General features: G+C 37.8%; 1 protein-coding gene, 1 long non-coding RNA gene and 1 other non-coding gene across 3 annotated transcripts in view; 1 reads left to right on the top strand and 2 right to left on the bottom strand.

Annotated features, from left to right (window-relative positions):
* LOC134655447 (uncharacterized) overlaps window positions 1–24,241 on the top strand; it is a 304,347-nt gene that overhangs the window by 120,888 nt on the left and 159,218 nt on the right. The window lies entirely within an intron of this gene.
* Window positions 1–24,241, bottom strand: part of LOC134655392 (uncharacterized protein K02A2.6-like) — a 212,151-nt gene that overhangs the window by 98,082 nt on the left and 89,828 nt on the right. The window lies entirely within an intron of this gene.
* Trnan-auu (transfer RNA asparagine (anticodon AUU)) lies at window positions 14,897–14,969 on the bottom strand. Its single transcript has one exon. It is a non-coding gene; the product is annotated as a tRNA-Asn (tRNA).

Genomic DNA, 24,241 nt, shown 5'->3' on the forward strand with positions numbered 1-24,241 from the left:
AATAATTACTTTGGATTTGGAAACTGCATTGAGTAAGGCAAAAAATTGGATAAGGTTTCTGATGACTGCCCAATTATACTAATTTATAACTTAGAAATAGTAAAATAGGCACGGAATCTATGATTAACTTTATGGAAAGATTTTTTTTTTTGTATTTCATGATTTTATGGATGCCTTTGATGCCTCGCCTTAAGAGTGTGGATGTACGAGTCATATTAAGTACAATCGCCGAAAAAACGTTCAATTTTTTTTGAGCATTCAAACCACAAAAAAACTCAAACTCAAATGCCACGCTAATCAAGAAGTTTCTGCTATTTCGTCCTACTGAAAAGTACCCCCAATCTGTCTTATTTCTTAGAATCAAAACTTATGCGACATTAGCTTTTTTTTTCTTTCTTTATAATCGGATACTTTTGCGGACGCTACTTTCAAGTACTACAGTCTGACAAATCCACGGCGCGGTGAGTAGCCGATCGCAACTCGTTTATTTGCCGACGCTACTCCGTCTTAGACTTAAATTGCTACGCTTATAAGAAATATCGCAGAATGTTGACTAATTACTTCAATTTGGTACGGGATGTTCGTACTTAATTTTAATTTAACTGGATAGGTATCCAGTACTTTAGGATGGTATAAATTGGGTGTATCGTATTTGCCGCTAGCTTTCATCGCCGCTAGCTTACAGCTTTTCTTGGGAGCTTAGTCAAGATGACAATAGGGTATTTGACTGTATTCAAAATAAATTATTTTACACTATGCATGAAATAAAGCACCAGAAGATTAGTAGAGAAACGTAGACAGCAGTTATTTTTCGGCACGTATTAAACTAAAAAGAGAACTTAGGTAATTTTATTGTGACGTCACAGGCTAGTGTTTCATATAAATTCCATAGTAGCAAAATCGTTTTGACAGTTCGAAAAAAGAAACTGATTTGACTAGAGTCTGGCTACTGAAATATTAACAAATGTTTGGCGGGAAATTCAAAAAATCTTGGGCTGGTCACACTTTGTGTAGTAGGAATTATAGTTTTGATACTAGAAAATATTTTTGATTTTCTGTGCCCACGTAAGGTACCTAAGGATATAAGTTAAATATACGTTGACGTGCACTCAAAGTCAGCTCACATAATTTCTACCAATATGTAAAGTACACTCAACGATAAACGCATGTTAACACTTTCTCACCATATACCATTGTAACAAGGCGAAAAATGAAATGTAATGTAAATAAGACCTAGCTCGATAATACCGTAATATAAATCCATCACCAAAATTACATAAGTACTATGCCAAATGCTAATGTATCAAAATATTTATAGAGCACCAACCTCATAATTTGTTTACATTTGTGTAGGACTTGTAAATATTGCAGTTTTTCGCTTTGATTTTCGTTATGCAACGCTACACGTCGACTTCGCACATTGTCGTAATTATTTACGAGCTTAAATAATAGTTTGCGGACCTTTTAAAATCAGACATTATTAAAATTATTTAAAATAAACCCCTTATTAACAGCAAACAATTTGAACGAATGACTTAAATTGAGAACTGACTTTTAGCTTTTTTTTTAAAGCATAGACAATTAGTGATACAACAACGAAATATCTGTCAACAATTTTTGGTTAGCCAGACAGTAGTCAAATACCCTCTATCGTACATCGACCGAAATGTCTCGGGATGACAGATGCTAAGAAAAGTCACGTGACTATTTTTCCGAACATTATTTAAGGTTCTATTGGCGATTTCTACGTACTAACGATATTCATCTTGGTTAGGTTAGGACCCAAGTCCAACCGTTTTTGGAGTGTATAATTTTTAACCTAATAAACTTTTTTCATTTTTCATTATTTCAGTGAATAAGCCACGTTTTCCTGTAAGCCTTCTTATCATATATCTAAAGTCGACGTTCGGTTGTCAACATGTCAATTGCAGTGTTTTTAGGGGACATCTTACACAGATCAACCTAGCCCTAAACTAAGCAAAGCTTGTACTATGGGTGCTAGGCGATGATATACATACTTATAAATCTTTGAATGCAGTTTTGTTTCTTTTAAAAATAAAGGAATGTCTCCTTTAAGTAAAATGAGCCAGCTTAAGGATTTAAGGTAGTTTCCCTCCAGGGCCCGACTTATCTTTCCACACTGTATAGATAAATATAATTATACTTATATACATAGAGTTGCGTTACTATTGTGGCGCTTAGGAGTCACTATCTTGCCGCCGGTTAAACAGTTGCCTTATACTCAGTTACTAGCCACTATAGCCGCATCACACTCTGTAATGACATTCCTTGCGGATATCCATACATGGCTGAGCTAATCGCTAACGGCTTGTAGGTAAACAGTATTACCAGTATTTATTTATGTATCAACTTCTTAGTCACTCCTTGTCATAGTTACGAACACAAGGAGCCATTACATTACAGGTGCAACACACTCTGAAGACATTTCTCGCGGGCTTATAAAGTGGCTCTGGTCATACAGGGTCGTGTCATGTGCAATGCGCTCCAGAATCTATATTACTCTATAGTAAACTGTTTTTTTTTTAATTATCAGTGAGAATTGTAGCTCTTAGACATGTTTATAGCTGTTGGTTTTCCATGTATGTACATAATAAGAATAAAATAATAAAGTTATACAATTTGCGAACGTGGATTTAATGATTTATATTATAAGATGTCTCAAAAAATTTCCATATTATTTGCATACACAATGCGACATTTTGCTACCTTTATTCAGAATTAGTCATTAGCGGACACCCTGTATCTACCGGGTAGCCAGAGGCGATTTAATACCACGCCGAATTAGATTTGCAGCTACCTACTCTGCTGGTGACACATGCAACGATAGAAGGGTGGTCAAAGCATCAAAGGGTGATTGTAATATTTATAAGTTTAAACATAACAAACAATTAAATGAAATGTCTAAAAGTTCGGAAAATGTATACATACCTACGTAGTTATACTGTTTGTTTATGACGGAATCGAACAAAAATAACACCTTTTTACCCAAAAACAGTACAGTAGCTTCTTTGTAATATATTTTTGTATGCATGTGCCTAGATTTAATATTTCAAACACAATGTAATATTATTATTGAATAAATGATTATGACGATGATGATGATTGTAGGTCAGTCATTCTCAAAAAATATGTCTGCTGTCTAACTGCAGCGACCCATACAAAATGTACGAAAAAAGTCGTCGTAATTAGACGCAACCGCAGATATATTCTCAGAGAATGACCCAGGTAATTCTTTTGATGAGATATAGGTAAGTATATTAGAAGAGGTATCAATTAAAAATAACTTCAAGTGTGCCAGTTTAAGTAAAAACCAGAACAGAATATCTAACAGAGGATCCTCGAATTTTGAAGTTGCTTAATAAAACGACGCAAGGCTCCGTTTAACTGATAGTACTCTGTCGGAAGCGTCAGACTATTCACAAATAATTGCGCTCGATTTTGCCGTAATCTTGTATAAATTGACCCCCAGCCAGGCCCCTGTTTCATCATGGTGACAATTGTTACACTTACACTGCTGTTTCAAAAAATATTGGGCCTATGTAATAGTTAATAATACCGTCGTTAATGAACGACCCTGAAAACAAGAAAGTGCAGTTTATTGTCAAGTTGGTGAAATTTCAACTGTGAATTTTCAAATTCATAGTTGAAAGTCGGTGAAAGATTTATTAGTAGGTACTAAAAGATATAGAAATATTTGCGTAGATTTTTGAAATGATAGAGTAAATTCTTATTCAAAGGTCAAGCTTACTTTGGTCCTTTTATAAGTTGAGTTTCACCGTAAAGGCAGAATCGCTAAAGATTCAATTTCCCGGCACTTCCCACAGTCAGCAAAAACGTCGCCTTAATATCATGAAATTACTATCGTGACATTTTGATACCGGTCGTACTTTTGCGGCGACGGAATTATACCTATTCAGTTCTGTGGCTTTTGATGAATATTAGTGATAAACTGCTAATAAGTGCTTATACATTTTAACAGTACTAATTAATGGCTATGTGAGCAGTGTGAGCTGCAGACCTCATAACTCATAAGTCTTTGCATGGCTTAAAATTGAAGAGGTACTTACATGTACGGCTTAAGGTACCTTTCGGATTCAGACTGCTGCAGTACCTAATGCGGCGCGACATCATGATTGCATTGATGTCGCAAATATCGAAATTCCGGACTGCAACATCGATTTAGACATTTTATGGCAGAAATACAATCGGCAGTGATACCGCGCTGCAATACTGCTACAGGCTACTAAAAGTCAAAAAGGTCATTTTATCGACCACTTTATGGCCACACGTCATACAATAACATTGGTATCGAGTGAGCAACATAATCCCCTCCCAATTACGCCGTAATGGCTCATAATTTACCTAAATACGGCTCTAGCAGCTCGCAGTAATTGATACGCCTTGAATACCTAGTTAGGGAGAGTAGTGTGTAAAGAATAGATACTTATGGACTGGACTATTAAACGTCGGAATATATACTTACGGCGTTGTTCATAAACGTCTGCTAAGTTAACCAGCTGATGATCGTCGTTTCTCCCTCTCTATGGCATTACGACAGATAGCGACAAACGATGATCATCAACTGATTAAGTTAGCACCCGTTTATGAATAGCGCCATTAATAGACAAAGCTTGTACATTTATGCCTTTGGAAAACACTGATAAATTATCCCTTCTCCATAATATACCCCACTTGCAGCACTGAATTTTATCTACCCGTACTATTACCGATGACATTAATAATTTCTGTGACCAGTACCCACGTATCGTTATTAATAAAATTGTGATTGGCCAATGAAAGTTTTGATTGGCTAAAATAAAATTCTATATTTGACGTTGTGAAGCTGCGCGCAGTCAGGCGTGGGCCGTGGCTCACTCCGTGATTTCGTCACGTCGCTACAAGTACATACCTACAAGTACATGCGGCCCACACCAATTGTGGTGTCTAGCCAAAGTAGTTGCCGCGCACCGCTAAGGATCGGACGCCTGCTCGCACTTGCGCCACCTAGCGGTCATATCTCTCGTAATAAACGCATTTTGTTAGAGTGAATCTTCCTTATTTATTCTGTGGCGCAGTTGTCACTCGCGGCACAATACACGTGGGGTAATTTCTAAACTCTATTCATACTTCTATAGTTCGTTGTTTGAATCTTTACCAAATTCCCATGTCTGTTCTACCACATTAGTCTATGCCCGTACATCGGACTGCATACTACCCGGATGTAATTATAATTTGTGCGACTACAAATTGATTCAAGCTAGATTGTCTTGATTAGGAGATTTGGAGATGGCTGAAGATTAGATGTTAACCATGGTCTAATAAAACATGGTCTTCTCTTCCCAGAGTGTCACTTGCCTACGTCACAATAACATTGCCACTTTATTTCAACATAACATGTTACATGGGTACATTATATCTATGGTTAATAAGTTAAAATATTTCTTTATAATTTTATAATTTTCATTTATATGTATTTTATCTTAAATTTTACAATAACACGTCATTTTTAATTATTCGTTAGCAATATCTTCCGATTCACGAAAGAAATTTCAGACGTTCGGGTAATTCTGTTTACACTACTGGCAACACAGGATAGCGCTGTCACATTTGACAATCCGCCATTTTGTCCCTGACCGTCATCCTTGTCGAACGCGTGTTAATAGTTATTTCCTTCTCGCTCAGTGTCAGCAGTCGCAGTGTTTTCCAAACTTTTCACGTCGTAAGCTTGGTAATTAATGTTTTGTTACGAAAATGGTTGGCTGCTCTATTCGGAACTGTAAGAGTAGGAGTGAAAAGTGCAGTATAGATTTGCTTTATTTTACTATGTTTCTTCATGAATAACTTAAAATTAATGCCGTTAAAATAATTTTCACCGTTGGTTAAAATTCTCCCACATTTTAAAGTTTGAGAACCTGTAAACAGCATGATGACGTAGGCAAGTGACAGTTAGGTCATTCGCGAATCTCGGAAGAGAGTACCAGGCGGAGTATATTATTATACCATGGATGTTAACAATCAGAGCATTTACATTCATTGATAATATATATATAGTTTTCCGATTAACCTTGAATTACCTTGAACCGCCGAAAACCCCTTAAAAATGAAAACTTGGCATGGTGGGACTCTATAGATATATTCTAACCCAGAGGGTAAACTAGGCCCGTATTGCGATTAGTCCGGTTTCCTCACGATGTTTTCCTTCACCGAAAAGCGACTGGTAAATATCAAATGATATTTCGTACATAAGTTCCGAAAAACTCATTGGTACGAGCCGGGGTTCGAACCCGCGACCTCCGGATTGCAAGATTGTTTACCTTATTTCTAATGCTGAAAAAACGAACTATAGTAGAAGCTTCTTTATTTCTAAGCATTAAAAATAGCGTCAGCAAAAACAAGAATTGTTCACTAGTGATATCAAATTGTGAAGTAGTAATGTCCCAATTTGAATTCAGCTTGTCTGGCTGACCGTTAATTCATCACGAGCTTCCGGCCGAAAATTAATATTCTGATGACGTAACTTAAAGCTCTATTATTTTCGGGTCCAAGGCTTGAGCGAGAGCGGGCCTAATAAGCGGTTTTATTCCACGTTTATTTGATACTATTTTAAACTAGTTGACTAAAGTGCACGTTAAAAAAATGGGCCTTAAAGCATCAATTTTGCGTAGGAAATCCTTGAAAATAAATATTCCTAGCTTTGTCACATTATTTTCTGAATATGATACACCTAACAAATATATAGCTACGAGAAATCGCTAGCTTTACTTCGATTCAGACTTTAATTTCATCTCAGCTCTCAGCTAAGACCACAAGTTAAGTGCAAATCAGCTGAAACGTCGGAATTGAAGGTAAAAACAATGAAACTATATATCGCGGTAGACCCGTTTGTGTAATTAAATATATGATTTTCTTCACCGGAAATTGATTATTTGATATTTGATATTTGATATTTATTGAAATCAAATTTTACAGCATTACAGCTAACACCAATGCACTGTAAAATTATGTTATAATTACCCCTATTACATCGCTTGCACCATCAAACGTTTTGTTAGTTAATGTTACTTTTAATTTTTATTATACATTTGAACTAATCGAGCCTAACTTATTAATTATTCATCATAACACTTTCGCGCACTTAATTTTACGCAACTATTTTTCATATTAAATTATAGTTAGAGCCTGTGCGGAAAGAGAAGAGTCGTAGAATATATGGGCTCCCTTACATCGCACGACTCTTCTTTTTCCGCACAGACTCTAAGGAACTAGTACTTGTAAAACTCGCAGGTGTCAAGTAAAAATCGCTCCCGCTACCGCTCATAACTCGCTCCGCCACTTCACAGGGGGGACCCTAAACGCCGATGAATTACTGCAAATTAAAATTGTTTAATGAATCAAATTTATTGCCAAAAGATTTGTTTTCAGTTTATTACGGGCCTTTTTAAATATTTTTATTGGTAGTTAGAAAAAGGCCCGGGAAATTAACTTTGTCCCTCGAAAACGTTTAATTAGGCAAGGTACTTTAACTTCTGCCCATAAAGTTAAGAACCTGCTTGATGATATCATATTTCTTTTTTATGTTCAAATAAAGCAATGACAGCTTAACCTTTTAATATTTAAAAAGGGACTGATCATCGCTGCGCTTGCCTTTTTTTAAATTTCATACATCAAAAGAAAAATAGATATTAAGGTTGCTTAGAGAGAAAGAAGAAGAAGCGCTGGTGGCCTAGTGGTAACAGCGTGCGACTTGCAATCCGGAGGTCGCGGGTTCGAACCCCGGCTCGTACCAATGAGTTTTTCGGAACTTATGTACGAAATATCATTTGATATTTACCAGTCGCTTTTCGGTGAAGGAAAACATCGTGAGGAAACCGGACTAATCCCAATACGCGCCTAGTTTACCCTCTGGGTTGGAAGGTCAGATGGCAGTCGCTTTCGTAAAAACTAGTGCCCACGCCAATTACTGGGATTAGTTGCCAAGCGGACCCCAGGCTCCCATGAGGAAGATGATGAAAAAGAAAGAAAGAAGTGGATAAATTCACTATCTCGGGGAAGACTCGAACTCGCGACTCTGGATCACCAGCCTATTGCTCCGCCAACTGAGCTACCGAGACTTACCTGATGACAGGGAACATTTCTACAAGGTATATCCTTACTATGCGCCTTACTGGGCGCCTCCCGCCCAGGGACATCCACCGTAAGAACATTATTTTCCTTTATGTCTAAGCATTGTGGTACTTAATACAACATTAATTTAGATATTAAGGTTGAATTGAAATTACCTGGATCTTACTAAGTACAGCTTGCCTTCGAATCGTGGTATAAGGTGATCTTATGATCTGTTTGAGATCGCTGGCAACAATTGGCTGAGGGCTGCTTTCGTCGATTTGTCGTCTTTCGTGATTGGGTCGTCTTTCGTCGTGGAGAACTTTGAGAGGCTTACGTTGATCATTATACGTTTTTCAATTGATATTGTGATGATTGATGATCAAAGCTTGGAAAAACGCCCCATACAACAGAGACTTACTTAATACCAATGTCAACCATTACCTATGGCGTCCTGGTGATGGTGGTCCTAAATGGTTGTTTTCAAAATGACGGGCATTTTTCTGAGCCTTGATGATGATAACTTTTTTGACAATCTACCCAAATTGTAACAATTACAATAGAATGTGAGAACCTTTTCCTCCAAATTGAACCTAATCCTGAGGACTGAAATCAGATACCTATGTAAATAAGGCCCGAGTACAGAACCCTGAGGCACTCCCGTTGACACAATTGGGCCTCATTTAATTAATCTCCACAAAAAGGGATTGATTTGAATTCGCTCTGAAAGAAATTACACACATGTACCCTTTGGACGCAGATGGGAAGGGTTAGATAAATGTGGTATTTACTTTAGTGACAACTTTCAATTTACTTTGTAACGGTCGGTATAATTTTATTGACAATAGGTGGGGTGACTGACTTAACAACTGTGTTGTACATTTACCCCACTTGACTTTATTTCATGTCATTGTATTGTTTTCTGGAAGGTGTGCCAAGCATTGTATTTGTAAACATCCCTCAAAAAAAAGTAGGCAAGTCTAGCTCGATAATTGTATTTAGCTCGATAATATTAGCCTTTTCTAAAGCGTGTTCTCAACTCCCTGCAACTTTAGTAACGTAAAATTTCTCATTATTAAATTATACAACGGGACTTAATCGCGTATCTAAGTTTTAAGATTTACCTCCGACGTTTCGAGGACGGCGTTGTCCCCGTGGTTTTTTGGAAGGTGGTTCTCCGAGACCACGGGGACAACGCCGTCCTCGAAACGTCGGAGGTAAATCTTAAAACTTAGATACGCGATTAAGTCCCGTTGTATAATTTTATAATGTGTAAAAATCGTGAAAGTTTAAATCAGTGTAAAATTTCTCATTTGACAAGAAGATAATAAATCATTCCGCAGCCGATTCTTCAAAGCCTTTTCAAATGTAGCTCACAATAGTACCGTATGTGCCTAAAGTAGTGAATTCCTTATTTTCTAAAGAGTATTTTCAACGCCCTGTAACATTAGTAACGGCGAGTTAAGAAATCGAAGCTGACAACAACAAGCTCTGGCTAGAGGACAAAGAGGACAGACTATTCACTGAAGTTCGTTTTGGTCGTTTTGAACTTTTTTGCGCAGTTTGCAGTGTAAAAATTTGACATCGCTTCAAGATGTTCCTAGATCGGAAGGTATAAAATATCTGGTGTTTAAGCAGGCTGAGAAGAAACAAATGATGCAGGCCGGGTACGACGTATCGACCGTCCACGAATATCAGGGCAAGGAAGCAGCGCGAGTAGTGATAGTGAAGATGTCGCGCAACTCACGGGAGACCGCGAGCGAGTCGGCGCGGCACCTGGTGGTGGCCATGTCGCGACACATGGAGTCGCTCGTGTACTACTCGCCTGTGAGAGACAGCCTTAAAAAACTTATGGAAACGCGATTGACTGATGAGGAGCTTAGAAGTCATCAGAAGTCGCTTTCGTCTTATCTCACACCTGTAATACACGGTATTACAATAATAGGCGGAGGAGCGTACTGCAACGAATTCCAGTTGTCGTGGTAATATTATTTTTCTGATCATTAAATCGTGTGTTTTAGTTTTTTCTGTTTGTAAATGTAGGTATTTTCAAATAGTGTGTGATTGCAGTATCCAAATAAACGTTTTATATATCTAAACTATCTTTCTTTTGGAGAGAGCCCAGGGTAAAATTATAACATGTCGCATTGTAAAATGTTAATCTCAAAAGTGTGGTCTGTAACTTTTAATTATAAAATAATAAAATATCTTTATTTCGAAGAACAGACTTAGTTGTTAGTAACAGTAAAATCAAAACAAATAATTTAAACTTTTAGGAAAGGTAGAGAGAGGACAATAGAGAGTACTCTCTCCAGGCGGGTGTTATGCCTGGGGACCGAAGTCCACTGAGAGATAGTCAGAAGGAGTATATATTGACATTTGAAACTCCGTAACTGCGATGTAGGTTTCTACCTCACTAACGCCATCTGTTAGAATCACGTGGCAAGTCGTCGACAGTGACAGCTGGAGGAGACGCCACAAACAAAGCTAAATGTTAGTGCTATATGTACGTATATTCTATTTTAACATGTATTATTCTATAAGGGCTAATTGCTAACCCTTTAATTTGCCCAATCCAATCATATTTGTCAGCAATAACGTTCAGAATACTCAGCGTCTAACAAAAAGGATATGCAAGTTTTGTATGTAACTTATAAAAGAACACAAACATGCATAAAAGTTTTATGCATGTTTATGTTCTTTTATAAGTTACATTAAAACGCGCGTTTTTCTCAAAGTGAATATAGAATCCTCTCCCCCAACTAGCCAGAGAGAAATCTGTCGTTGTCTCCGTCCCACAACAACAAATTGGTTTAAGAGCCGTAAGAAATAAAGTTTGCAATTTCTTACTGTGAAATTCCCTCTATTTGGCTCTGGAAGGGAATTGATGAAGATGTACGTGCCGAGCAGGTTGTCGATTTGAATCCGATGGAAATAGTTTTATGAGGTTATTTTCTTGGTAAGATTTTATGATATTTCCACAGATTTGATATCAAACTAAAGGATGACTTAGGCTACACCGGGTCGGGGCCGGGCCGGCACTTCGTTTTCTATGAAAAACACCACGTGATCACCGATCAGCCGTCATAGATGACATGTCGGACTCCTCGGGCCGGGCCGGGCCCGGTCTACCGTGAGTCATCCTTAACATTGTAGACTAACAGTCACCTGCAATAATATGTTACACAATGAAGGCCGCAAAATATCTGACACGATCTTATTTGTAGAGCCATAAGAGCGTGTCACATATTTTTGCGGCCTTCGAAGAGTAACATTATTATTGTAGGTACAGTCACCTATATTACATACTCGTACCTAGGGCATGAATAAGAAATGTCTCAGATCACATATAAGTTGTCGGCCGAGGCGAATCAGAGGTCAAAAAACATGTGATGAGGCTTTTTATTTATTGACCTTTTTATTGTGTATTATTTTTTGTTCAACGGAGCCTGAAAGCAGCAACTTCATTTAGCACTATAGTTGACGCTTTCTGCACGTGAAGCACAAAAAAAAACGGGTTGCACTTAGGGAGTGCCGGCAGAAGTGAAAACTCAATGACTAGTGCAAAATGCACTATGTATAATTGAGGTTAACGCCATCTAGCGTTAGCGTTAATTAGGTACTTGAAACCCCTAAGCACATCACTGTTAGTACTCGAGTTATATTAATACCAGTTAAAGCGAAACTCACTAGATGGCATTTAAATCAATAAAGAAAAACTCATGTCACAAATTACATGTAACAGTTTTTTATGTAATGTCATTGAGTTTTTCTTTATTGATTTAAATGCCATCTCAATCTTACGGTCACGTGATCGTCTTACGCCGTCTCGAGTTTAACATTTTTTCCCCACTTCAAAAAGTGCACAGCGCCGCTAAAGAAGTTTTCACTTCAATTAGAAATTCAAAACGGGTTCCAATATTTCCAGTTATCCTATCGAAATATATTTTTTCTACTCCAGCACTTAAATGTGTCAATTAAATGACTGACAGTGATATCTAAAGCAATGTCATTTGAATGCTTTGTCTATAGGCTCATAAGATGACTGCTAGCAGTCATCTTATGAGTATAATGCAACTGCTTTATTTTTTTTAAAGATACAAGTTCCGATCATCTTGATTGAAAAAGAGGTATGTTTTCATTTACAATAATAACTCTTTTTTTTTTAAATAATAACTCTTTTTTTTTAAATAATAACTCAATTTTTTTTAAATAATAACTCTTTTTTTTAATAATAACTTTTTTTAATAATAACTCTTTTTTTTTTTTTTGCTGCAGCTGTCATAGAAAAAGTAATGTATGCAACAGCTCATAATTGGTTCTTAAAATTCTCGGGTCTTTTTTTACAAAACTCGACTACGTCTCGTTTTGTAACTTCGACCCTTGAATTTTAAGAACCCTTATTATATCACTGTTGCATAAACTACTATATTTTGTTTATAAACAAAACTAGAATAATAGCAATAAAATTTGACCTCACCTTTAAATCTAACTTTTCTCCTATGCTCCCGTGAACCATAAAGTACTTATACATAGAAATCCGTGGTTCCCGTATGGGTCATAAATCGGCACCTAAGTTTTGCATTTTTATTCCTTCCCGCATTATCTTGGAGGTACAGTGAGCGTCCAAAGTTTCTAAGTGTCTTCCACTTATTTTCGCAATTTAGTAAAATCTTCCAAAAATACTTGACAAAATTAATTTACTATTGGCAAATTATCAAGTAAACAGCATCCCACCAAAAACATTTTCATGTAAAATGTTGCCAAGACGAAATCTTAAGGCTCGCACTGACAAAAGTTATCAGATCTCTTGTAGAGCCATATGCTTCTAACTTCACAAACTCTACACCTTAGTCAAAATATGTGGCCGTACCGTAAAACGGGGTGAGTAGGTTTCGCGGGGAGAGGTGGGTTATGAATGAGGAGAGAAGGTTTGAGAGGGGGGTGAGAAGGGATTTTAAGGCTACTGCTACAAAAATAATGTATTCCAATTTAAAATGGAGCTATAGTAATACGCATACTAAAAAAAATCGATCCAACAATCTTCCAAAATCACCTTTGTATGAAAACCGCTCTCACTCCAAATACGAGGCACTACGGGGTGAGGTGGGTATTCCTCTTTATCGTCAAAGTTATGAAATGGAACTACCCAAAATAAAATAAAAACTAAAATACAAACGTCCAGCCAGCCTATTATGGATAGCTTTATCCATCTTTATCCACGTGATAAAATAACTGTCACTGTTTAACACCGTGGGAAAGAAAGTGACGGACACCGTTTTATCACGCTGTCACGTAGACAAGAACGACCATCATATCCGTACAGAACACTTATTATATACACCATTCAGTTTTCATATGTAAAAATAAAATGTTATCGAGGTTTGAATTTCAGTTTTGACTCTACTCACCCCATTTTACGGTATCCATAGTACAAGCTTTGCTTAGTTTGGGGCTAGGTCGGTTTGTGTAAGATTGTCCCAAAAAAAGTGTTCATGTTAATTGTGTCAAAATTCAGTTTGTTGAAAATTCGATAATTAAATAAAATTTTAAGTTTTTCTCTCTTAACTAAGTAAATTTTATTCAATATTAGCCTTTTTATTCAATACGAAATCTACCGCACCTACGCTTTACCTGTAGGTAATTGTTTTCCGGACCTTACTCTCGGACACCCTGTATAATGCCACCATAACTAACTGCCCGACGCATAATCCTGCCACATCTGAATAACTTGCAAATCTCGCTGCGGTTGTGCCACTCCCATTATTTATGACATAATGACAATGTTTGGCACGTTTATCTCATGGATATTATGTGAACGGGTTATATTTTTGACTAAATTTTTAGTCTAAAAATGTTCGTTGGAAAATTGGAAATATCTACTAAATTTGAAGTTCTTTCTACTGTAAGTTAGTAACGTAAGCAAGTACCTAAGCAATGCAGTAGCGTAAGCGTTGCACCTTACAAATTCATAGCGTTTCGCAGCTCTGTTAAGTAAATAAGTTGTATCTTAACCTGTCTTATGTACAATAAAGTGTTTACATACTCGTACATACATAAACTAGCAATACCTACTAAGGAAGTCTAGTCGAATATTAAAAACAAGCAAGGTGTTACATATCAAGTTCTTACCTTGTCAAAAAATCAAAGCAAACTAACGGGCATAGCTGTAGTTTGTGTGTGGTGTGTGTTGACATCTAATTGCGTAAAAATATTTTCTATAATACTATTATCCATGCAGGAAAATAGAGTCTACGTTTGTACAGTCGCCATCAAATATATCGGAGCGGCCAAGACGCTCACAAATATCTGAACACGCCTGTATTGTTAAGGCGTTAGAGTGCGTCTTCAGATTTTTAAGCACCTTGGCCGCTCCGATATATTTGATGGCGACTGTACAGAGAAACGGTCATGACATCATCCCCTTAACTTTATTATGCCCCTCAACGGACCCAATATGCCAATAATCCCAATAAATACACCCACAAAGCCCATAACCGTACCCCGGCTAAAAACAAGCAATTAAAGCCAGACATTCTCCAGGGTAATGTGCGAAAAAGCCATTTCCCGAATAAAACACAATTACAGGTGGAAAGGCCTTTATAAAGATATTAAGGGTATGAATTTTATTTTTCCCCGTATAATACGGGCAATTATATGATCTGTGCGGACGCAATTTGGACATAAGGGTGGGGGTGCCGTGTATGTAATATTTCTATAGTAAGAGGATTTAAGCTTACAATGAGAATCAATTTAAAGGTGGAAATATTACTGTCTTGGTTGAGACTTGAACTCACGGCCTCTGGATTAATACCCCAGCGCTCTGCCATCTGAGCCACCAAGACCTCATCTCATCATCGAACCAGTGTTCCACAAAATGTCATAAATTAGGAACTTGTCCGAAGCTGTAAATTTTTCCATCTTTCCTTTTATTTAAAATTTTGTAGTATCGTTTGTAGTCTTGTCTGATTAATAAAAAATAATCTCAAAACATCTCGAGAAATCATTGATATCGTAATTTTGCCCCCGAATTAGTTTCTTATTTTCCTAGGAGATATTTCTGCTACATAAATTTAAGGCCAATATTCGAAGTTACGCTACTTACCAAGTCATGAAAAGAGAACTAAAATATTGATGAAAAATTTACGATGTCATAAGCGATAAGATGCTTTTATCCTGAAAACAATTTTCAGCAAATTGAATTGAAACGTCAAGATATTCTTCAAAAATATTATAAGTATATTGCAAAACAATTCAATAAGTGTATGATAAAACATCACGAAAGTATTTCTCATAAAATGAAGTATTCAACAGAATTTCTGAATTTATCAATAAGTAATATCACTGAAATCAGCAATTTGATGGTATTAAGTACAGAAATATTTATATCATGTTCATCGAAACATGAAATTAATTATATCTATGCAATTCACTTTAAAACCCACGCAATTGTTTTTTTTCGTTTTTATGCTGTTATTTGCTTATGTTTTTTGTGAGGATTATTATATGTTATATATTGTATGAATGAAAAATATTGTTCTGCCACGGCCGCTGTTGGTCCTGTTGAGTGGTTTTGATAGGTACTTAGAAAAAAGAATTGCCACCCAGCCAAACAAGACATCCGCGCCAGGTCACAAACGTCGTATAATAATGCTGTAGTACCACGATCCCGACTATCGGGTCGTCCGGCCTGGGAACGAAATCATAAAATACCCGATAGTCGGGTTTTTGGTACTGAATGTGTTAAGCCCATGAAACCCGTATAAATACATTTAATATGTCTGTGTCTAGAATCAGTTCTTATACTTAGTTATGTTACCTAATGTACTTCAGCACGGCCACGCTCGATATAATTAAGTTAAACTCTTCGATAGTGTACAGAAGTTCCCGATTAAATTGTAAACGTCAGACCGTCAGACAAATGGAAGAGTTCGTCCTTAAGACTTTCAGATTAATAGTTCGTCGCCTGCTTTGAAGTTTCTTTAGTTTCTTAAGAGTCTAGTCATTTCTTAAAATTGATTGCTTTGTTGTCATTGTCGCAAACTAAAGTGACAAATGATATAACGCAACACGGTACAGCTAATTAATACACTTTTGCCAACTGATCTCTAAAATCAACATTCAATGAGTCTAAGGGCTCATTTAGACAGTACGAGAACTCGCATGCGAGTTTCATTACATTACGTCATTTGATCGGTCGGCTGAATTGATGTAACCTCAATGGTCCGCAATGTAACTAAAATCGTATACGAGTTCGCGCGCCGTCTAAATGAGCCCTAATGCGCCATTGACGACAGATCTATAAAATCACTTGTCTAAATGCGCTTCACACACACCTTACTTAATTCAGTGTCTGACGAGAGGGATGCACCAGTTCGAATAAGTGAGATGCAGATATCCCGGACAACCACCTCAGTCAAACGGAAGACCTCCTAATTCCCAGAGTCGTTGTTGCAGTTTTCAATTTGGAACCTTCTTTTATCTCATTGTAGTTCAAAATTGGATTTGATTTTGTCCTTTTAAAAGCACAACGGGCTAACAGCGGTTAGAATTATCCGCTGTAACCGCAGCCACGCCTCATCGTATTAACGACGCCGGGTATTGTTAATAGGAAATTTGAATGCGATCGGCAATGCCTTTTGGCGGTACGTTTCTGTTCTGACACATTAGTGACCATAGTATTAAAATATAGACCTTATTCCGTGTCAATAAGATCAAAGTACAATTTTCATAGAATATAATTTGTGGATTCTTATTCATGTTATTCTAAGTTGGAGGATATATTATAATCAAATGGAGACGCCTTGTCTGTAATTTTCTGTGCAAAACAGTCTGCCGATTTTTGCGGAGAAGGGGCACGTCAAATGTAACGTAACGTAAAAATTGCCATGTCAGATAAACGTCAGTCAGTCCATACAATATGTATGACCATTGGTCATAGAGTTTCGACAGAGGGGAACGCCTGTTAATGGCTACTCCGATTGGTTAAATCCTGAGAGTATTCTAATAAAAAAGAGTGAAATTCTATATTCACTCTGCAAAAAACCCAATTTTCAGAACAACCCACACAGATAGATATCCCTTTATTGTTTGCCGGTACAAATGAAACTACCCCCGTTTCCGGTTCGCCAACTTCAGAAATCTATTTAAAACTTTTGTCTAACCGTTTATTTTTAGTTTTCTTTCACTTAACAACTTAAATAAGTCTTCGTCGGCCGGAGGGGTCTTTTGTCGAGGTTTTACTGTAACGGTTTACCGTGGTTGTTTTATACTTAAATTATTTCACACCATCATGCACTAGAAAAGTATTGAGAAAATGTCAACCGTATGTTCAAACACAATTTTTATTCTTCTTTTTTTAAAATGGCTTCCATCAATTTTATGAATATGGAGGGTAGAAGCAAAGAGTAACACTCTTTGTATAAAATAAGGGTTCCCTTTGTACCTTTTTGGTACAGTCAGCAGCAGAAGTTGCTAAGCGGACGAGGTGTTCAAAATTACCTTGATGCGCTCTTATTCTCTTAACAATAAAGTCGCGTCAAGATCATTTTGAACACCTCGCCTGCTTAGCAACTATTGCTGCCGACAGTACGGAACCCTAAAAAGGTGTCCGTCAAAAAACTATAAGTAGGTGGCGCCACAATACCTAGAATATTTGATACAAAAATTTAAATCAATGACAGCGCACTTCACTCCCTCAATAACGGCCTAAGTTCATAGCTTCTTTGTGATAGCTGGACTTTTAAATAAAAGCGGCCAAGTGCGAGTCGGACTCGCCCATGAAGGATTCCGTATTTAGGCGATTTATGACGTATTAAAAAAAAACTACTTACTGGATCTCGTTCAAACCAATTTTCGGTGGAAGTTTACATGGTAATGTACATGATATATATTTTTTAGTTTTATTATTCTCTTATTTTAGAAGTTACAGGGGGGGGGGGGACACACATTTTACCACTTTGGAAGTGTCTCTCGCGCAAACTATTCAGTTTAGAAAAAAATGATATTAGAAACCTCAATATCATTTTTGAAGACCTATCCATAGATACCCCATTCGTATGGGTTTGATGAAAAAAAATTTTTTGAGTTTCAGTTCTAAGTATGGGGAACCCCCAAAATTTATTGTTTTTTTTTTTCTATTTTTGTGTGAAAATCTTAATGCGGTTCACAGAATATATCTACTTACCAAGTTTCAACAGTATAGTTCTTATAGTTTCGGAGAAAAGTGGCTGTGACATAAGGACGGACAGACAGACACACAGACAGACAGACAGACGGACATGACGAATCTATAAGGGTTCCGTTTTTTGCCATTTGGCTACGGAACCCTAAAAAGCCGAATGTAATGTAAAATGTAAATATGTATACATGTATGTAATGTAGATATGTATGTGTGTGTGTATGACTTTCCCTTACAACGTCTATCGTTGCCCAAAAAAAATATTTTTTCATAGTCATTTTCTTAAAATTTGCATATTCAACATCGATTTAGTTTCTCTAAACCGCACTGGTATCGACAAAGAATTATAAAACGGCGAAGTCTAGAAAAAGTTGCGTCGGGCGGAATTTATTCGCCGCGGCAAACCCGAGGTGAAACAGTTATCATTCGGGACACGCGGAACAAGAATTGAGGAATTTTAAATAAATTTATAAAAAACCTTCTAGTCTTTTTCTTTCTCAAGTGGGATTGGGCGGGACATATCTGTCGGATGCACCCGGACAGATGGGCCAAAATAGCGACCGACTGCATGGGCACCACAGATCACCCGAGGCAGAGGCAGACCAAAAATGAGATGGCGAAACGACCTGGATTCATTCTGTGGCGACTGGCGGGAGCATGCACAAAGCCGTGACGAGTGGCGAAAGACAGGGGAGGCCTTTGCCCAGCAGTGGGATACAATATAAGTAGGCTAATAATAGGTAAAATCTTTTTCTTTGTCGTGTTCTCCTGGCTGGGTTACAAGACATGACGACTGTGGACACTCTTCACCAATGCTCTCCAAGCCGCTATGTCTTGGTCCCGATGTATGCTAGCCTATGGTGTATCTTATGTCACTGACCTTATTCTGTGCGCCTAACGCGTGGCTGTATGTCCATCCCTACACCAAAAATATTACAGGCTCGTAAGACCCAGTCCAATTTTTGTATTTAACTTAGTATTTTCTTTAATTTCTCTAAGAGTTTAACTCGAATTTAATTTGTACTTGTACAAGAACGCGGGGACTTACGAGGGTAGGGCAATTTGTCGCAGATCCATCTAGTTCCACAGTAAGCTCAATTTTTTAGTGTTGTAAGTACTTGACGCACGTAAATGTGATACTCGTACATAGTAATGTATTAAAACTTATATAACTCCCTAACTCAGGAACAAATCTCGAAGGTTAGCTGTAAGAGATCCCTTGAAGGGATAAGATTGCACTTGTACCTTAATGTCTATAAATTTTATGTGAACCTGTGTTGAGTACGATACAATTATTACTACTCCTACTCAAATATTTGTAATAATAAAAATTATTAACATTGCAGCGCAAGCGATTGTCACCTTGGCAAGGCAGAGGCACCCAGGCATCCCCAATTGGGTACCTACTTTCCTCTACCTAAAATAAATAGATAGCAGTTATTTTTTAACACAATAAATCGGATCGAAATATCAAAAGTAGGTGAGGTGACCGTGACGTCACTACACATGTTTTCATATAAATTTCATAATAGCAAATCGTTTTGACAGTTCTAAAAAAGAAGCTGTTTTGACTAGTAGGAAAGTAGCCAATTCTTGAGCCCCATTCTCCCCCCGATACCTGGCCCTGACAGTTTCCTGAAGAGGAACTTTTCTTTGTGGGCCTGCGTCGAACTTGCATCGTTAGTCCCAAGTTCGCTCCCGGCCGAAACACCCGCCTGTTTTATTGAAACACGAAAATTAGTTTTGCAGTTTTTATAGCACGCGCAATCATTTGTTTTTTTTTAAAGAGGCAAATGAGCCTAAGCATGAAGTGTGTCTGTCTGCCTTTCTTAAACCGCTGAACGGATTTAGTTTAAATTTGGCATAGATATAGTTTCCGTGACACGAGAGGCACAAAAGCGGAGTAATTTTGGAAATCGCTAATATCTAATAGGTACTAAACTAGAAACCTTTATACTATAGCAACAGTAAGCAAAATACCTTGGTAAGTTTTGCAGCAAGTGTTCCCAAAGTATCAAGTAATTATTAGATATGGGGCCCACAGATTACCAGTTTGCCGGGCGATATCAGTTTATCAGTTAAACGCAAAAAGTGACAGTTCCGAACAACTGACAGGCTGATATCGTCCAGCGCACTGGGTAATCTGAGGGCCCTTTTAGCGATTGTCAAAGTTACCCTAATGCATCTGACATAATATACGTGAATCAATTTATGTTCAGTTCGTAAACCTTATAAGGCATAAGGTCCAACGATGGACAGTAAAGAGTATTGCTGTTTGCAACACTATTGTCACAGAATAAGTAATAGTATTATCATACAGAACGGACACGCACCGCCCCGCCCCGACTCGGATTACCTCGCCCCGCGACTGGCCGCGACATTAATGTGTGCGTAAGTCGCTCTACTGAGAGCATGCCAGAAGTCCGTCAGATACACAATGACGCGTGTACAGACGTGCCGCGCACACATATAAACGCAAATCATTTTAGATGTATGGCGTGTCCGCCCTGTGCTATTCTTACGAAATATGTACATCATAGTGCACAATAAGTGCAAAAGCAAAGCCCTAAAACAAACAAAAATCAGTTACAGTGCCCTAATATGTCAAAGGCCATGTCACGTAGAAAAAGGAAACAGAATGCAACGGTAGCTCTCAGTCTCAAAAGTCAGTCATAACCATAACGCAGTCGGCTTTTTATTGACCCACAGGACTGAGGCGTACTGAGAGTGATTCCTATTGGTTACTTGCATGGACAAGTCGATCAACCAGCTTTTGTGGATAGAAGGGAATAGAATAGAATCATTTTTATTAGGGTTCCCTAGTCAACTAGGAGTAGGAACCCTTATAGTTTCGCCATGTCCGTCTGTCTGTCCGTCTGTCTGTCCGAGGCTTTGCTCCGTGATCGTTAGTGCTAGAAAGCTGCAATTTGGCATGGGTGTGTAAATCAATAAATCCGACAAAGTCGTACAATATAATCTAAAAGCATGGCCCGACATGCTCTTGGCCAATTTTTAGTAAGCACAAACACAAACACCCCTACAACCCCTCTGGTGTTTCGGGTGTCTATGGGCGGCGGTAATCGCTTACCATCATGTGATCCGTCAGCTCGTTTGCCTCCTATATCATAAAAAAACACTCAAGTACCTATAAAGTCTATTTTTTTGAATTAGCGTATCGCCGGTCAGTTTCCTAATTCGTCAATTTTGCTGATTCAACAGTTTAATGATTAGACTGTTTCTTAATTCGCCAATTTCCTTTTTTGCCAGTTTCACTAAATTGTCAGAGCCCCTATTAAGCCAGTTTCTTGAGTCGCAAACTTCCTTATTCCTCAATTATCTTAAGTTGTCAGTTTTGCTATTTCGTCATGTTTATGATTTGCTACTTTTTTGGGGTTCCGTAGTAAACTAGGAACCCAGCTGTTTTTAAGGCGATCTTAAGGCGATACAAGACATATTTTTGTACTGGGCTAAAAGTCACGAAATGTAAGTTTAATATTTTTAAATCACATTGCCGTATTCTTTAAAAAAAAACATAGTCATGTCTTATTGACTGTACCTACAGGAGAATAGCAGATGACATAACTTTGTATGGTGTCGGATAATAGTTTTAAAATAACATTTAATAAGGTGACTAGAAACATCAATGAAGCATCAATAGGTTCATCTTTTGATTCTGCATCAAGCCTTGGTCTCTTGCTACTTGCCACACGACCCTGAAATCACCTTGTATATTTGATACACCGAAACCTGACCGAAACACGACTATAAGACCCTGGCAACTAGTGAAACTGGTGAATATAGAAACCGATTATCTAGGGGAAATTACCATTTGACCAAACTGACGAATAATTAAATTAGCACATAAGGAAACTAGCAAATTTACGAAACTGAAGCCTAGCAAAACTGGCGAAAGAGTAAACTGAAGGTTTAGGAAAATGACCCACTAGCGAAATTGTCAACCTAGTGAAAATGACCAGAAGGTAAACTGTTGAATCAGCAAAATTGACGAATTAGGAAACTGACCGGCGATACGCTAATTCATTTTTTCCGTAGACTAAAATGACATTTCATAGTATGAACATCATGTGTCATTTCATACAATGAAATGTCAATTTAGTCTACGGAATAAAAAGATAGACTTAGTTAGGTACTATCCTTATAATAACTTAATATCTGGGAGACCGAGCTTTGCTCGGAAAACATATAAAACCCAAAAATGCGCATTTTCCCAGAGATAAGACCTAGCTAGATCGATTTTCGCCCTGGAAACCCCCATATAGCAAATTTCATCGAAATCATTAGAGCCGTTTCCGAGATCCCCGAAATATAGGTATTATATATAAATAAATGAACAATAATTGTTCGTTTAAAGGTATAAGATAAAACTCAAGGTTACTTTACATTAGTTTACTGGAAAACTCAACTCGCACAAGCTATGAGAACATGGACTGCCACCGAAAGCTGTGTAACGCCGCATACAAAGTAAGGTCCGTTAGTCTCGCTAACGAAAAAGGACATCACCTACCATTTTTAGGGTTCCACATCCACAGTCAACTATCCTTGGAACCAACCATTAGACTAGTATAGTATCGCCATATCTAACATATCTATTATAATAAGAATCATTTATTTACAAACAAGATATATATAGTGGTTACTAAAAGAAATTAAAAACTAGCTTAATCTGTCAGCTCCCACGGCTCATATATGAGCCAGAACGCTTATGGTGACGTCATATCGTGGGATTCGACAGGTTAAATCTAAAATAGGCCCTTGGGGCATTGTACCAAGGATGCTGGCGACATTTCCTCGCTGTATCGCAATGCTGATACGTTGTGCGAGGTAGCCGCCAGCTCTTCGGTCACCAGTTACGTCAACCAGACGCTTCGCGATTTCTGCGAACAACTTATCCGCGCTGGGACCCCATGGACCTAGAGTTTTATAATAATATGTGTGTTTAAAATCTTGTACTTACTGCTGTAGCGCAACGACCCGAAGTGGATCTTGCCCTTCGACACCAAAGACCGCCACGCTACTCTGTCCAAAGCCGTTTCTGTCCAGTCAACGGCGCCGAGTTCGCTAAGATCTTTCTGCACTTCATCTCTCCAGCGGTAACTAGGATGCCCAGACGCAAATCTTGTGCTTCTTTAAAGGTAAATTAAATTTTAACCACTTCCTTCGTCTGATTTAATCAAAGTTTGGAGTACTGGCGTAAACCCATAGACGACGCAATAATTATGAGATGATATGGAAAACCCAAACATATAGTTTAGAATTCTAGACTTATTAGAAAGGTCTCCAGATGTACTTAGTAGACATTCTACTTATAATGAGAAGAAATTCTGTCGGCAATAAGAATGTGTCACAAAAAAAAGTTACATTTACTTTTATTAAATCAGAACTAAATGCATAAGTTAGTTGTACAGTCAGCATAAAATAGATAGTGGCGGCCAAAGTGGCCAAATATATCGTAACGCATTCTTATTTATCTGGTAACAAAGGTGTGTTACGATATATTTGGCCACTTTGACCGTCACTATCTATTTGATGCTGACTGTACGTTTAAGAGCACCCCGGTTCTATGCAGCCGAACAGCAAATAAAAAAAGGAACCCTGATCTCCTAAACGGAACCCTAGAACGCTATTTCCGACTCCAGAATCGCATTCTATTTTAGCGCAGTAAAAGACGCATCCATGCGGCCATGTTGTGTCTTGTTTTTGCTCACTCGTGCTGACAACGTTGGGCGCTATGAAGAATAAAGGTTATTTCAGATAGCGACCGGGAAGCGTATTCTGATTGCAATAACAGGTTATGAATTTGTTATGGATAATATGATTTTAAAGTGTGAAAAGTGTCATTTTTTAACCAAAGCGTCTAAGCATGTGAGTTGCATTCTCGCGCGCGAGTCCTATTTAAAGTCGCGCAAGATGTAAGTC

The sequence above is a fragment of the Cydia amplana genome, chromosome 16 (genome assembly GCF_948474715.1).
Source record: "Cydia amplana chromosome 16, ilCydAmpl1.1, whole genome shotgun sequence".
Classification (NCBI taxonomy): Eukaryota; Metazoa; Arthropoda; class Insecta; order Lepidoptera; family Tortricidae; genus Cydia; species Cydia amplana.